An 11,416-nucleotide genomic window follows, 5' to 3' on the forward strand; every position below is an offset into this window, starting at 1 on the left:
TGTCCTTGTTTCTATTTGTAGACATGAAGCACTGCACCCCTCAGGGATAAAATGAGTTCCCCTACCTCTACTCTATCTGGTGCTGCCAGTAGTGTTTTTATTTGAGTATTGTTGGTTTTCTTTATTTGGGCCAAATAAAAATACATTTGAACTCTATCCATTGGTCATCTCTCATTCCATACCTGTCTCTGTAGAAACACATATGAAGCTGGCTTAAGAAGGGGCTGGGCATGTAGCTCTGTAAAAAGCACTTGCCTGTCAAGCGTGAGACAACCACCACCAAAAAAGAAAGATCTTAGAGAAAAACTTGGTTTAAAAGAACATATAATATAGGAGCAAATAAAAATGTTAATGTTGTTTTAGGATTTCTAGGGTTAGGGCTCACACCCAATCCCAGATCTGAAAACATTCCACTTTAGAGTCCCAAACAATCTACTACATCTCCTCTGCTATCTCCTCCATCGACAAAATGAAAAAATTCCACCAGAGATTAATTCTTGCCTGCATGGCACTTTAAAGATTAAAATGCACTACATGAAAAAAGCAAAGCATTACCCATAGGGAGGAATAGGAAAATCACCAAGGGAAAAGGTAATAACAAGTGAATCAACCAGAAGGTAAGCCTGTACTAGAAATGAGCTGCACAATTGCTATAAATTTAGATTTCCTATCTTGATCCCTGGAGTATCTGTAGCCTGATTGAGACTTAACTAAAATCAAAATTTCAAGCAAAGCTGCTGTGTTTATAGGAAAGGGCCAGCCCATTTTTTAAATTAGAAAATCTAAGGTAAGTTAGTTCTTAGGTGAGCATTTATTCTGTTTATTCTCTCTCTCTCTCTTTCTCTCTAATTGATCTTCACATTTAAATATGTCACGGTTGCTGGTGTCTTAAGTCATGTGTGGGTACAGCTAAATTTCTACCTGTGAAAAGAGGCTTTTCCTTGACTGTCCAAAATGCTTTGAAACCACTAAATAATTCAAAACCAGACAACACTATCCAGTACCAATATAGATTATTGTCTCTTCCTGCCGCCCCAAATGATTTCAAAGTTGTCCAAATTATTCTATTTTGGTCAAGTACTTGCTAAATCAAGTACATGATTTTTAAACTAACTGCAAAGACAGGTAGGAGAATATTCTCTGCTTGGTATTATAAAGTTTGTTTTTCCTGAAATGTCTTCACCATCATTAGGACAACTACATTTCACATTTCCATTAAGGCCTAAGTCTGACATCTTCCAAGAAACCTTTGCTGTTACAACCTATACTGAACAATCCCTCTGCATGTATGTGAAGCTTAAAAAAAGGGACAAAGAAAATTTGGATATGACAGGATTAATGATTGGGTGCCATTTCTTGCAAGTGTGGTTCTCAAAGACATGGGACGTGGTTGGAGTCAGGGGTGCTTGGAACTATGCTCTGAGGTAAACCCATCAGAAACCAGGAAAGCTGAGGGCTATTCTCATTTCTTAGTTTCCCTGGCTCAAGCTAATGAAATGGTGGAAACCATCTGGGAGATCTCCGGAATCACCAAGTCCATCCTGAATGTCCCACACACAGGCCCCAGGATCCTCCTGTGGATAATGAAGCTGGAATGAACAATTGCCCTCAGGTGACACCATACTGTGGCCAGGACCAGGATGGATTTAGATGGCACAGACCCTGGAAGCCCCGAATGGCCAGCTGGGCGACCTCACAACCTCACAGGTCTTACCATATGACACCAAGTCTTACGTAAGTGAATTTTTTGGACCATGCTTGTCCCATCATGAAAGAGTTTGCTTTTTTCCTTATTGTTCCCATTCTATGAGGACAGTGTATTTTTACTTGAACTTGTGTATTTCAACCCCTAGCCAAACTGCAGGTTTGCTGAGAAGAGGAACCATGTCATCTACTGTACACCCAGTGTCTAGTGTAACATATGCGTAGATGAGGGGTAGATACTCAAGCACACCTGGTCTCATTGGATTGTTGAAGCTTTATACAGTCTGGAATGTACAGACTGGATTTCTTTAACTGCCTGGAAATAGCCCGGCCTAACAAAGACACTCTTCCCCCCAAAACTGTCCCTCACACACGGGAGGCTCTCGCACATGGCTGTGTCATCAGCCGTACTCTGGACACACCAGTACACTTCTTCATCAGAGAAGCCAAGAAAAGAACAAAAGAATCTTTATTAAAATATCTTCGTGATTTCATTGCTTGGTTATAAATACAACTTTCTACTTTTTTCTGTTTTTCTAATTTTGCACATAGTTGCACATCAAACCTCTCTTTATTTTTCTTGTTAGGCTCAGTGAGTGAAGAAATAGAAACACACACACACACAGTTACACTATTAGTGTATCCTTCTCAGGAGGTGTCACCAGCATAAAAGTCTGGAATGTGCTTGGCTTTGCACCCATCACAGCAAGGCATTAGAAATATTGGATTTAGTGTTGTGCATCCACAAATATAAAATTAGGCCGACAGAAGTCTGGATCTGGGCCTTACTCCATACTGCTGACTTGTAGAGCACTAGTAGCCAAAAGGGTTTGGAACAGTTGTCTCTCTACAGATGCTGCCATTCATTTCTGTGGGAACAGAACCACTTACATCTAATTACAGTTTCTGCTTAAATTAACAGGACAGATATGACAGCAAAAACTTCTCCAGACTAACTGGTGGGGAGACCTTTCACTGACACAGCTTATGAAGTAGTTGACTTGCAGCACAGTAATGCCAATTTTTAAAAGTCATTTAGAATTCACATGATTCCATCCAGCAATTTGTGGCAGCCAGAGAAAAATATTGGGGGGGGGGGGTTGGGAGGCAGGCAGTAGTGTGCAGTGTTTTGGAAGGAAGCGTAGATGGTTTTAGAGAAGGTATTTTGGAAAGGCTGAGGTTAGTTCACACTGCATCATCACACAGCCCACAAGTGTTGGTGCTGGTGGCAGAACACTGGCAACTCAGCCTCAGAGCCCTGGCCTTCGACCTTGACCCCTCCACAAATACCTCAGCCCCTGACTCAAGTTGAAAATGCCACTTTTGATGACAGGTTTCTTGCCCTTAATTCTGGCCAGTCAACCCATATGCCATGGGTCCTAAGGTGAATTGAGCCCCCAAGACCCAATAGATACCTAGATCAGGTCACTGCCACAGGGTTTTATCACTGTAGTCCCTGCCTCCAGGCTGGAAATGGGGGAGCCTGCCTTTGACAAGGGACATCCCAACAAATGTGAAATTCAGAGTTCCCAGAATTTGCCATCAAACTGCATCCTTTGTGTTTTACATCTTGTTCCAGCTGTCTTTGAGTTTACTAACCCTCTCCTGACCATCTACCTCGTCTGTCAGTTTGATGGATTCCGCCCTTCCCTTTGTGACCTAGGCTCTGATTGCCATCTCTTTGCCTTGATTGAACAACTTAGCAAGCAATCACTTTGGCAGGGGGAAGTGTGAGGGCCACAGATACCCAGAGCCTGCCCCTGTGGGTCACACTCACCTGGAGCAGACCAGCCCTGAATCCCAGACAGAAATACAGCCCATCTGTGATGCTTGGGTCACTTGGAGCCTAGCAAAGGACAAAGAGGGACCTAGCCTTGTTATTTGTGAAAGTAGCTACCAAAAACAGAACTTGAAAAAGTTGCACAGCATATTAGATATAGTACAATTTCCATATCTGCAGGTTCTGTATCTGTGATTCAATCCACCGTGCAGGGAAAATGTTCAGGGAAAAAACCGGGTCTGTACTGATTGTATACAAACTTTTCTCTTATCATTATTCCCTGAACAATATAGTGTAGGAATTATTTATATAGCATTAGCATTATGTTTGGTATTAAAAGTAATCTAGAGATGATTTAACGGAGGATGTCCACAGGGTCTATGCAAACTATGCCATTTTATATAAAAGATTTGCATGTCCTTCCATCTTGGTATCTGTGGGGGTCTTGGAACCCTTCTCCATGGATGTTAGGACAGCTGTGTGAGTGTAGATTTTAGATTTTTTAGATGCAGCATAAAGTGGAAGGATGCATACACACAGACATATGGAATACCCATATTTCTTCCTGAGGAACATGCCCCATTTAAAAGTTATAAAACGAGGCACGTGAAGGTCTCTCAGTTGTGCTTTCAGAGTCCCTGTTTGAGGACAGAGTCGCTGTGGGGCAGGTGTAGCTCTGGAGACTGAGCCGCAGAGCTGGAGCGTGGAGTAACAGCCTCTGGCTCTCAACCAACTCATGTTTTTCCTCTGCTCCAACATTTTGTTTGCATAGCCCACAATAACATATTTATTCCAAGAAGTTCTTAGATCAGAGATCAGCAAACCATGGCCCGGGGACCAAAATCTTGCCCACTCCCCGCCTTTGTAAACAGAGTTTTGTTGTTATTATTCGTACATGTTGCAGTACATGAAATTTAGAATCATCTTGGGGTGTGGATGCATGGACATAATGCACCTTTTTCTTTTTTAAATCCCTTTCCCTTCCCTCTCCCCTCTCTCCCTCCCTCCTCCTCGAGGTCTCCTTTCCCCATCTTCATTCTTGTTAGTATTACTCATCTTAGCTCATGTTGTATGGGAACACAGCCGTACTCATTGGTTACCTGCTGTCCACAGCCACTTCCACAGCACAATGAACCACGAACTTGCGACCATGCCCTCTGGTCTGAGGAACCACACATTTGCTCTCTGATCCTACAGAGAAAAAGTTTGCAGTCCTGCCCTAGATAAACAATGTGGACTGCAGCCTGAAATACAGTCTACCCAAAAGAAGCTTTTTGAGGCCAGCAACACGCAGCACCCAAAGTACAGAATTCAATGTAGATTCTTTCCCATAACTGATTTTTTATACCCACTTCACACTCAAATAAGTAATTGAAAACTCAACCTCAAATTTAAATACCAAGATTTTTACCAGTTAACTTTCTCTAGGAGGTACTGGAGTTATAAAGTAAAATTATTTTATTCCCATTGTCTCAGACTAGCAACAGTACATATTTGCCTGATTGATTTTAATAATGAAGAATAACAGAAGAAAACCAATTCACAGGGTGAGTATAAAATCTCCATCTCTTTTAGGCGAAAACAGTTGAGGAAAGAAATAATGATAGCAATTTATTTCTCTTTAGAAGAAAAGAAGTATAGTTTCCAAATACTTAAACAACTTCGTTTAAGCAACTTTTGGGTGAGACAGGTCAGTAAGTTAGTACTTTCTGGTCTAAATTCTCTTCTAGATGCTGAAATTAATCTCAAAACATGCATAATGAACAAAATAAAGCACATTTTCACCTGTGCACCTGCAGAAGATGAAGACGGCTTCTGAGCACACACCATGCCCAGAGGAAAAGCAGATCTCGGGGCTTAAAGAAGAAGGTGCTTGGCTTGGAACTGAACAAATTATCTCTGAACCCTGGAGGGCACATGAAAATCTGTCCTCTTGGGGGTTCAGCTAGCATCTTGCTCATTTTAAAATGTGTGTATGTTTTCGTTGATGCCACAACTCGATCTGGATTTACTCTTCTGTGCTGGGCACGTGCGGTTGGGAAGGGCTTGGGCTGGAACCACAAGCAATGATTTGGGTCTCATCTCCACTACGGCTGTGCTATGGGGTCTTGGACAGGCCATTTGTCTACGCTGCACCTCAGCTTTCTTATATGAAAAAACATGTATAGATCATGAAAGTGACCCCAACCTACAGTAACATGAAGCTGTAGTAATAAATTAGGTAGGGAATAAAGTTAACGATTAAATTAAAATTAGCATTTTGTCCCAGGAGTGTGTTACCTGTGTTTTCAATTCCATTTAGTAACCACCAACTGTGCATTTGCTTACTCTGAGTGTGCTAGCAGAGCAGCTCACTACAGAAAACCCCGACTGGTGCGGCTACATCAAGAACAGCCACTGCCACTGGCCCAGTGTCTCTGGAAGATGCTGGGAAACAGAGGGTGGGCCCCACATCTCAGTGTCCTCGCAGTGGGCCAAAGCAAAGAGAAGCCATTGTCGGGGGAGCTTCGGAGTTAATGTCATTGTCCCGTGAGTCCCAGACAGCCACTAGACCCAGAATTACCTCTACTGAGACACAAGGCAGGGTGGAACACTCACGTCAGTTGGTGCCAGCCACAAAGTGGGCAAAGGGATGGATTTGGACGGCTCCTTTCCTCCAGCCCCCAGCAGCCAGCAGCCAGAGTGCTCCGGCCATGGACTTGCAACCTGTGACCCATATTTCAGCCAGTTTACTTCCCCAGCTCCTCCTGACCGTAGGAAGTGGGTAATGATGAAGACGAAAAGGTTTGAAAAAGCCAAGGACCACTCTCTGGCCCTCCCCTTCAGGGTTGGATGGTGAGGAAATGAAAGAATCCATCATATCCATTGCCCCACTAAAGCTTGGGTAAAGGGCTTGTTGCTATACAATAGAATATTTCAAAATGTTTTATTAGTACCTATTAATTATACAGAATATTGGGGTTCTTTGTGGCATTTCCATACATGTCCATAACATGTTTTGATCATAACTTTCTCCCATTACCATTACTTTCCCTCCCCTCCCAGATTCCTGTCTAATAATCTCCCTTCCACTTGTGTGTTATCTTTTGGGGGGGGGGTTCCTTTAGAGTCCACATATTGGGGGAAACGGATCTGGCTTGTTTTGCTTAACGTGATGATCACTAGTTCTCTTCATTTTCCTGCAAATGACATAATTTCATTTTTTATGACCAAATACTCTATTGTGCATATATACTGTGACTTCTTTCTCCATTTATCTGTTGGCAGGCACCTAGGCTGATTCCATAAGTTGACTGTTGTGAATATTGACAGAATAAACATGGGAATGCAAATATCTCTTACATACGTTAACTTCCATTCATCTGGTATATACACCAAGGACTACTATAGCTGGATTATAAGAAAGTTCTATTTTTGGTTTTTGGGGATAGAATCATGAATTCATGATTAACGAAATAGAGGATCTTGTTCAGTCTTGGACATATAGAATCTTAGAGTTGAATAACACTCAGAAAGCATCTTTGAATTTAGAACTTCTGAATATCTCTTTGCCTTGTCTATTAGAACCTGCAAACCAGTCTTTCAGAGCTCAAAACCAGTTTTGTAAAAGTAAGGAAAATATTTTTCTCATGCCTCCATAACATGACTTCTCAGATTGTGGTATCAGAATGGTATCAAGATGGTGATTATTTGCAAAACAAATAAATGCTCATTATTGACTATTGGTTTAAAGATACCATTTTTACACAGCTCTCCAGCACATCGGGAAAGCAGAAAGTGACACGAGCCCTCCTTAGTGAGTGTGACCGACAGTCCTCGGAGAGCCACTCCAATCGGTACAGAGAAAGTGACAGAAACGGAAACAGAAATGTTAGCCTTCAGCACGCAGTGCTGTGCTCCTTCAGGCTACCAGTCTGTGTCGGGATCAAAGGCACGGCAATTTAAATGTGTTGGGCAGGGTCTCTTCCTTCCTGCCTGTGGGCGAGTCTGTCTTAGTTGCTTGACCCCATCCAGCCCTAAAACTACTGATGGTCAGATACTACCCAGCATGTGAAGAGCCGCAGAACAAAATGACATTTCTTTTAACCAAGGGTGGGAGAAATAAGTTAATTTCATGCTATTTCTTGAGATCAGATAACAAAGTGTACATTTACCCAGGAAAGAAAAATCACAGACTTTTCTTTCCAAACTTGTGAGTCCTGAAAATAAAAGTGGACAAATCCAGAAAGTCAAGCTCTGAGAAAAGAGCTCCCCAGACAGTGAAGACTGTGGCAGCCCATGTTTGCAAGCACAGGCCTGGTGCTAATGGCACCTGTGGAGCACCTTTGGATCTACATGATGATGTAGATGGCTCCAACACAGTCACCCTCTGCTGGGCCCCTGGTGGCCCTGTGATGAGGCCAGTCCTCTGGACAACGCACCGCACTGGGGGCCTTCGCTTTACCCTCTCCGCATTTTACACAAGCTTCTTTGCAAGGCAAGAGATGCAGGGAACAGGTGAGATGCGATGGCTTGTGACGTCAAGACGGCTGCAGACAGCAGTGCTTGGCCAGTGGTGCCGTGGGCAGTGGAGAGGTGGAGGAATTTATCCACAAATGTCAGGGCTGGAAGAGAGACCTGAGGGCTCATGTCGTCAAAGCTCTTTTAACAGCTGTGGCAACAAATGTCCCGAGGGTCAACTTGACCAGGAGACACAGCAAGTTGGTGGCAGGGCAGGGCTCAAACACATGGCTCAGCCTACTGGTTGGTCCCATTTCTACTAAACAACATTGTCCTGAGTTCAGGAAGGAAAGAGGGAAATGCCTAATAAATAATAATAATGAGAAGATTAGAAAGGAAATGTAATTAGGCCAGCTGTCTCTGGTCTCTGCTCTTTTACATGGTTCCCTCACATCTGACCCTCTGAATGGAGCCCATATTATGACTCTATGAATGTAAATTAACATAGGCATAGAAAACTGTATGCAAGCTTCTCCAAAAATTAAAACTAAAATTACCATGTGATTCAGAAGTCCTAATTCTTGGAATTTACCTACCCCAAAGATTTGAAATAAGTGTGTTGCAGAGATAATCTGCACTCCCGTGTTTATCACAGCATGCTTCCAGATCACCCAACGATGGAACCAATCATAGTGCCCATCAGCAGAGGAAAGGATAAAGCAAAGGTGGTAGACGTACACAGTGGAATACTTTTCAGCCTCAAAAAAAAGAAAAATTCTGTCATTTGTGACAAGTGAATTAGAAGACATTATGCTCAGTCAAATATGCCAGGCACAGAAAGAGAAATAGCAAATGTCCTCACGTACATGTGAAAGCCACAACAATGGACTCCTAGAAGCAGAGGTGGGGGTGGGGGTGAGAGGTGACATCAAAGGGCACAAGAATCACTTCGGGTTTTGTGTGTGTGAGAGAGCTGTCCTAAGCATCTACTAATATAATGATAGTGTGTTGTACGTTTCAAATTTACTGAGTAAATTTTGAATATTCTCATCACAGAAATGAAGTGTATCTAAGGTGATGCATTTGTTAGTATAATTTAATCCCACATTGTACTCATAAATTAAAACATCATTTTGTACCACATAAATATACAAAATTATAATTTGTCAATTTCCAATAAAAACTAATGAATAAAAATATTTAAGACTCAAGTCAAATCCATCTGATGTCACAGCCAAATCGAGATCCACAGGATCCACATCTCACTGCTTCTTTGGCATCCAGCCTTCTTTCCACAGGAGATTCCATTTCTCAACTACAGAACTCCAGGGAATGGCTTACTTTTCCTCCTACTCCTATTTTTCTATCCTTCTAGTACCAATCAGGCTGAGAGTTTTGCTCTGAATTCACTAGATTAGGGCACACTCGAAGAATTCTTAGAGGAATGATTTGCAGTTCACAGCTTTTCATCAATACAGTAGGTAGTAATTAATACAATCCAAGTACAGTTCAGTTTCCCCAAAGGGGCTTGCCAAATGCAGATTACTGGGATCCACCCCCGGGATCCCTCTTTCAGGAGTGCTAGGGTGGGCTGGTAGTTTACTTGCATTGTTAACAAGATTCCTTGGTGATACTGATGCTAAAGCTGCTGGTCCTGAGAAACATTGTTCAAGATCGAGACTAGGGCAGTCTCGGGGCAGGGAAGGATAAGCCAACCCCAGTTTCCTCCTGGATTGTTTTTACACACCAGACTCCATCGCAGGATAGCAATGACCAACCAAGCAAGTCCAACCTTCTGCTCAGACGTTGTCTCAGACTGACACTTTGGGAGACTCACATCTTCAAGGAGTTAAGCATCAACAAAGGGTCCTTGAAGAATGGAACAATTGGCGTATCCATGCCTAAGATGATGCTAGCATTAGTTTGTTCCCCATTTTACAGGTGAAGAAATGGAAATTCAGTAAGGTCTCCCAAGGTCAAAAAAACTGAGATCAAACCCAGGCAGCACAAGCTTAACGATGCCACAGCGCCTCCCAGAGGCCGGGGAGTGGACCTTCAACCAACAGAATTCACTAAAATTCTTCATGCCATGCATCAACAAAAGAACGGGGTAAGAAGTGAGCTGCTTGACTAGCAAATGATGGAGAAGCAAACAAAAACAAGACAAAATTGGATTTTAAAAAATTTACACAACTAAGGGCCAGGGATTTAGCTCAGTGGCACCACAGCTGCCTCGCAAGCGCAAGGTCCTGAGTTCGATTCCAGGTACAGAAAAAAGAATTTACACAGCTTATTTCTCCAAGGGCCCCACGAATGTTCTTCCATAAACTCTCCTGCAGGATCCTTAGGCACGTAACTCACTCATCACCTCTCACAGAGTAATTTTCATACTCAATTTTGATAAAGTTTTTATTTTAGTGTTATCCAGGAAGAACAATTAATACAGGGATTGAAACAGCTTTGTTAAGGTGATCGGTTTCCCAACCCCAGTGATACTGGGAGCGTGTATTGAGACAGCTTTAAATATGTATTCATGAAGATGCACTTTTCTCATAAGCTCATTCTCCTCCTTGCTTCTTATCTCTCTTATGTCCTGGTCAGAGCCAGCCTCAAGCAAAACTGACAAATAGAAGTTTATTTTCACACCACATCCCACTCCTAATCCGCACTCCCCCACCTTCCCATAGCAACCCGAGGTACTTCTTCCTACATCCCTTGGGCCAAGGACTCAGTTTTCTGTCCTGAGCAATCAAAATCTACCCTCCAGAAAGGATATGATCACATTTTTCACACTCTTAACCAATGAATCTCAACTTTGGCTGCACATTAAAGTTGCCATTTTAAAAATTCTGTAAATGCATGAGCCTCACCTTTGACCAGTTGAATCAGAATGTCTGATAGTGGGCATTGGTAATTTAAAAATAAACAAACAAAAAACCACTCCTTCTAGTGATTCTAACAGACAGCTAGGGTTAAAAATCACTGTATGCACATGAATAGAAAGGGTCATTATATTACCTTTTCTGGAAATATTTATTTATACCTTAACATAGTCTTAGTAGTGGGATTTTCAGGCAAGCCATAGATTGATGCAGAGGGAAAATTAGAGGGAGAAGAGAAGTTCCTGGCATTGACATTTCTCCCTGAAGAGGTGGGTACCCTATAGCTTTCTTCTTCATTAGCGAGCTTCATGAGTCCAGCAGTAAGAACGTCCTTCAGAAATTTGCATTTGGCCACACATCATTCCACCTGGTGGTTTACTCTCAGATATACCATCCTGTGGCTGGTATTCATGTTGGTGACTCTTAGACATTTCAGTTATTTTCATTTCCTTTCCATGCTGGCAGATTATTTTCCCTCCTAGATCTAATTCAAACATCTGTCCATGTCAGCTAAGGGAGTAAAGTGTCCTGATTTATTTAAAGGGGCCAGTGCCCAAAGGGCAGTTCACAGGTCATCCTGTAAAAGAGGTAGATGAAATCTGGCTTTGTC

At 42.4% G+C, this 11,416-nt stretch overlaps 1 long non-coding RNA gene across 2 annotated transcripts; it reads left to right on the top strand.

The window, feature by feature from the left end:
• The first annotated feature begins 515 nt into the window (after nt 1-515).
• Nucleotides 516-8,981, top strand: LOC110347008 (uncharacterized). Of its 2 annotated transcripts, none has more exons than XR_002391323.2 (3): nt 516-617; nt 1,561-1,734; nt 5,215-8,981. It is a non-coding gene; the product is annotated as an uncharacterized LOC110347008 (long non-coding RNA). The 2 variants fall into 2 exon arrangements; XR_015450911.1 differs by lacking the exon at nt 516-617 and adding an exon at nt 691-787.
• Nucleotides 8,982-11,416: the final 2,435 nt, after the last annotated feature.

This window comes from Heterocephalus glaber, unplaced genomic scaffold (genome assembly GCF_053883595.1).
Source record: "Heterocephalus glaber isolate CG9 unplaced genomic scaffold, H.glaber_assembly_v1.0 deba00001118, whole genome shotgun sequence".
NCBI classification, from domain to species: Eukaryota; Metazoa; Chordata; class Mammalia; order Rodentia; family Bathyergidae; genus Heterocephalus; species Heterocephalus glaber.